The following is a 6,000-nucleotide window of genomic DNA, read 5'->3' as shown; positions in this document are numbered from 1 at the left end:
TTCCAAGAAGAAATCTACTCACATCAAGAAGCATCTCCCCATGAGTAAGAAAGAGAAGAAGGAAACACCATTGAGCTGCCAATAAAATCTTAGAGGGCTTGTTCAGTTGAGTCTGATGTTTCTCCTTCTTAAGATGAATATAATTCTGATGGAGAGTCAAGTGAGGCAGAGCTACCACACTCCCAGTTATGGGAAGCTAAACAAGAAGAAGAGGCCCATCACGAGGTCAACAAAGAGGCTCTAGTCCATGATGCATATCTTTCACATGGAGAGCAGGATCAAGGATCTCCTCCAATATATGATTCATATGATTCATAGGAGGAGGAAATGGGCATGAAGGTGAAAAAGGATCTGTTTACCAGTAAGTGGGGAGAAAGCTCGCAACAACAAGTTTTTCAAGAAGAGCCCAAAGTTGAATTGTTGCAGAAATATTTATGCAAAGAATCCTCAATAGACCCTGCAATCTATGATTCTTACAGTTCCGAGTGAAGAGTCTGTTGCGGATTTCCAAGACAGTTGACCCATTGAAAAATGGGCAGTAAAAGATTAGCAACCAGTTTTTCTTAAAAAGGCTGAAGTTGAGGAGTTGAAAGGTGTTTGTGGCTGCCCTGGCCAAGAGGATATTGGTCAGCAGATTGCATATGAAATTAAGGCAGCTGCAAACTTTCCTTGCCTATTCCATGACCCTGTGGCTGAGTACATGAGCCTATTCTTAAGCTAGCAACAGAGGTTGTTTTAGCAGCATGTATCAGGTTCTTCATTTGCTGATTTTTCATGGTGCATGCTTATTTGTATATTTCTTTTTTAGAAGTATGAAGGCATATGGTCCAGTACTCTAATGTTGGCTTGGATCCATTGGAGGGTTGAACATACTTAGCTGAATTAAGGTCTGTGCATAAGTAGGAATGTACATAAATAAGCTCACTAGCTGAGCATTTACTTTTCGATTGTTAGAATTTTATTTCTGCATTTTAGATTGAGGAGGAAATTCCCATGGAGATTTTTTTGATTAAAAGATTCATTTATTATTGACTCCATCCCCAATGGTGAAGGATACTAGTCTACAGGTTCTCAGGACCTTGCGAGAAAGACATTGTCCCCAGCAGGAGCCAATGTTGTCACTCAACGTTTTATCAGTCATTAGTTTCTTCAAATGCCAAACAGCAATAAAGTTTGATGCTAATGTTTGAGCCATAGAAGCTATCAAATCTTAATCATACCCTCTCCATTGCCTAGTGCTCAGAAAGAGTTTTCTAATGGTATATGGAAGTCCAAAAAAGGACTTCTGGAGCAGAAGTTAAAGCATATTGAAGTTACCCTTGGGAAAGTTGGAAAACAAAGAGAAAACACCAAAAGAGCAAGGCAAATCGTAATCAAAGGTCCAGGGGAAAATCACAATCCCACATCTCCCAAGTCCTATAGTACTGTAGTTCCACAATATTGCAGTGCCGCAATCCTGCAGTACCGCAATCCCGTAGATCTCGCATCCCACATCTCAGGGAACCCACAATCCCGCAGTCACAACAGTCCTGCATGGCCCCCGCAATACCTGATGGGCCATCCTTAAGAAATTGTGGGGGGGAGAATCACCAATATGGTGTGACGTCGTCTGGGAGGGCCAAAAATTCATTTACAAAGGAAATGCATGGTAAAACCAAGGCAGGTTCGTCCCCTTCTCTTTCCTCCAAGTGTCATCAGCGCATCGACATATTGATGATCAGCGCATCGGTATATCAGCGGAGCAAAGGGTTGCCACTTTAAATACCGTGGGGGGATTGTGAAATTGATGTAGAAACAAATTCTCCATTGTTAATTATCAAAGTCATGAATATTATGAATAATGGAAGGCTTATGTGGAAGATACTGAAGGAACCAAATCTACATGATTTGAAGATATCCCACACAAACATTAACAATTTCCATTATTAGATCTTTGACTTTATCTTTTAATTTATTGATTTTAGATAAAATAGCATCAAAATTTGTTTTTATGTTTTTTTGTAATATATTTAGTGAAGACTAATAGAAAGTAGAAGGGTTCTCATTTTTTTGAAAAATGTTTAGCACTATTGTTCAAAATACATTTTTGAAGAATCAAAGAGCCACTTGTGATTTTTTTCTCCTATGCGTATGCATGTGTAGCACTGATATTCACATATGTTAATTTTTTTTGTTTTAAGGTTTGACTTTATATTATGGTGCCAAAAATATACAGAGTGTTTTTCCTAGTGTTATGGACCACCTTGTTGGGAAATCGACCCTAAAACACATATAGAGCTTCTTAATATTACATAAGTTTGCCTTAACTAGCCTGTCTAGCAAGAAATATTGACAGTTCAGATCATGACTACAAAAATGATGTTTGCAAAAAGGAGAGCTTCCCTTGGATGGGTATACCTGAGTGCGACAAGATTGAGAAGGCGTTGACATGAGTATACTTTTACATAGAAAGAACTTAGTTAACTATGAGACTTGTTATAGGAGCTTGGCACCTAAAAAGAGTTGACGAGCTTGGTGCTCCTTCCTACCAAGAGCGATCTTCCAATCTTTGTCCCTGACGTGAGGAGGTGAGTATGACTTTTGAGTCGCAGAACTTGCAATTGATCCACCATTGGCGTCGAAGAATTCATAATGGAGTATTTTGAAGTAGACCAAACTGAGGGAGGCTCGAATTTCCAATCCTCTGCGGGAGGGAAAGGTTCCTTTGAATTAATTATTAAACCCTTAAATTGTTCCCAATAGGAGGAAATATGTCACTCCCCCAATTCTTTTTTCGTTAATTGGCAACCGTGTTGCACCGCCTAAGTAGCTAATATGTTCCATTTTTAAGTTACTTGCGAACTACACCTAACATTCATCATCTTTCATTAACAATATTAATGTGCGGAATCCATTAACATCATAAACATTTAACCATAAACATTCAACACAGCAGAGATGACACCATCATATGCAATAATAATCTTTTATTATGAGTTTATGAAATATAGATCACTGGGAGAAAATGCTCCACCGGCGTTATACCCGTGTCATTTGCCAACGGGCGCCCACCTCATGCACACCTTGCATGGTGGTTGCTCCTACACAATCCACACTTCAACCGGCTTGCCCAACTCGGCGTGCACAGGCACCCACACCCGGGTCACCCACTGCCCTCGGTTGGTCCGTTCACTGCAACACACAACTCGTTCATGAGTCGGGCGGGCGCCTTCGTGCAGTGCTCCACCCGAGCTCCTACCCATGAGTTGTTCACAATTTTGCCGGGTGGGCGCGCCTTCGTGTGGCCCTCCACCCAGACTTGTTCACTCGTCGGGCGGGTGCCTTTGTGCAGCCCTCCACCCAACTCACCGTCGTTCACCAAACTCGTGCAAGCTCTGTGTCCATCTGCCCGACGAGCGAGCACATCACCAACCCGCGGTTCTCCACCTTGTTGCGGCTCCTCGCACTTCGGTTGATGAGCGATGTCGAATTGCTTGTCCTCCTCCCAACTTGCACCAACAATATATATGGTGGGTGGGTGAGTCATGCCACCCGGTCGACTCGTTTCACTCGCCCGGCCGACTTGCTGTTATGTTGCAAAACTCGTCCAAATGGTGGGTCGGCCCGCCTAGCTTGTGGAACTGCCCCCTCCTTTGCTCGCCCAATCACAATGCCACTTGGTCGGCCCACGGGTAGCTCGTCTAGCCTGCCCGCCTATAAACCAAGCAACCACACCTCGCCAGCATTAATATGCCTCATCCGCTCGGTCGCGTTTCTGCCTACTTCATTAGCTCGTTCGTTCGGTGGGCATGCCTGGGCGACTCACAAGCCACATGCCATTACATTCTCCCCCACCCGAAAGCATTTCCATCCCTAGAAATCCGGCTCTCCTCCGTAGCTTCCTATCATACTTTGCAATCTTTGGCTTCCATCTCCAAAGTGAGTCCTCTGTTTCCCAGCTTTCCTCCTCCGGTGCATTCTTCCATCTGACAAGAAATTCCCATCTCATGTGGCAACCAATCCCTGTAGATCAAACACTCAAAATTTTGTCCATCTCTAGATTCGGCTTGTCCACAATCATGACTGGTCCCCTCAGTGGTTCAGCTCTCTCTTGATGATCAGCATCAAGTCTGCATCTTTTCGACTAACTCATATGAAAAACTGGATGCTTCATGTGCATATGGCGTGGAAGCTCTAGCTTGTAAGCAACTTCCCCCACTCTCTTCTTCACCCAGAATGGTCCCTCATATTTCCTTGTCAGTTTTCTCACAATCCCCTTAGGTGGCTGACACTGCTCTCTGGTAATCTTGAGAAACACCATATCTCCCACACTGAAGTGTGCATCTTGTCTTCCCTTATCTGCCCATTTCTTCATTCTCCTTGCAACTTCGTGCAAGCGCAACCGTGCCAGCTCCAAGGTCTCATCCCAAGCCTTCATGAATTTCTTCGCATGAGGACTCCTCAACAAACCTCCTGTCACTACGGTATGCAGTGTGACTGGCATCTGTCCATTCACCAACTCAAATGGACTGTACCATGTCGCAGAACTCTTTTGTATGTTGTAGCTGAACTGAGCCACATCCAAGAGTTCAGGCCAATTCTTCTAATCAGCCGTCACATAATGTCTCAAGTAATCCTCCAGCAATGCATTGATCCTCTCGGTCTGTCCATCTATCTGCAGATGGTAACTCAAACTCATCAACAACTCTGTCCCGACTAACTTGAACAATGTAGTCCAAAATCTACCTGTAAAACGCAGATCTTGGTCCGACACAATGCTTAATGGCATCCCCCAATACTTCACTATGTTCTTGAAGAACAACTTCGCAATCTGCTCGGCTCCACATGGTATCTTTGTGGGAACAAAGACAACATACTTGGAAAAACGATCGACCACGACCATTATCCCATTATACCCTTGCACCTGTGTCAACTGAGTGATGAAGTCCATCGAGAGACTCATCCATGGTCTCTCAGGAATCGGTAAAGGCCGCAACAAACCTCCTTGCCTCTGTGTATCTGATTTGTCCTATTGACAAATGATGCACGTATGTACATACTCCTCTACATCCTCCCACATCTTTTCCCAAAAGAATCCTCTCTCCAACAATGCCAAAGAATGACACTGCCCTGGGTGGCCAACCCACGGTGAGTCGTGGCACTCCTTCAAAAGGTGCCTCCTAAGCCCAGATGACTTTGGAACATAGAGTCAATTTCCAAAGAACAAGAATCCATCTCGGAGAAAGAACTTTCGTGTCTTCCCCTCCTTTATCTGCTTCACTATATTCTGCGCCTGAGTATCGGTCTCAACACTTTCCTTGAGCTTATTCTACATCTCTTCTGACATCTAAACTTGACTCCTACTCCTCGCTGCCCAGTCTTCTCCTTCCAATGCTACAAGTTGTCCCTTCCTGCTAAGGGCATCTGCTACCGCATTGAGTCTCCCTGGTCTATACTCAATAGTCATGTCGAATTTTGCCAAGAAGTCCTACCAATGAGCTTGCTTTGCAGAAAGCTTCAGTTGTGATGCAAAATAACTTGCTGCAACATTGTCCGTCTTGACAACAAACAACTTCCCAATTAGGTAATGCCTCCACACATGAAGATAGTGAATGATCGCAGTCATCTCCTTCTCATGGATCGGATACCTCCATTCTCTATCCTGCAACTTCCAACTCTTGTACGCCACCAGATGCCCATCCTGAATAAGAACCCCTCCTATGGCAAAATCTAAAGCAACTTTGTGTACCCCAAATGGTCGCTCGAAGTCTGGCAACTTCAGTATCGGTGTTGTAACCATCCTCTTCTTCAAATCATCAAATGCCACCTGACATTTATCCATCCAACTCCATCTCTTGTCTTTCTTCAATAGGTATGTCAGTGATGATGTTACCTTGGAGTACCCCTCTACAAACTTCCGTTGGTAGTTGGTCATGCCCAAAAAACCCTCATATCATGGACATTCTTCGGTTCAACCCAGTCCTCAATCGCCTTCACTCTGCTCGGCTCCATCTGTATGTA

Source organism: Pinus tabuliformis, chromosome 7 (genome assembly GCF_031772625.1).
Source record: "Pinus tabuliformis cultivar Carrire ecotype Pingquan chromosome 7, CPIR1, whole genome shotgun sequence".
Classification (NCBI taxonomy): Eukaryota; Viridiplantae; Streptophyta; class Pinopsida; order Pinales; family Pinaceae; genus Pinus; species Pinus tabuliformis.
This window is presented reverse-complemented; position numbering follows the sequence as displayed.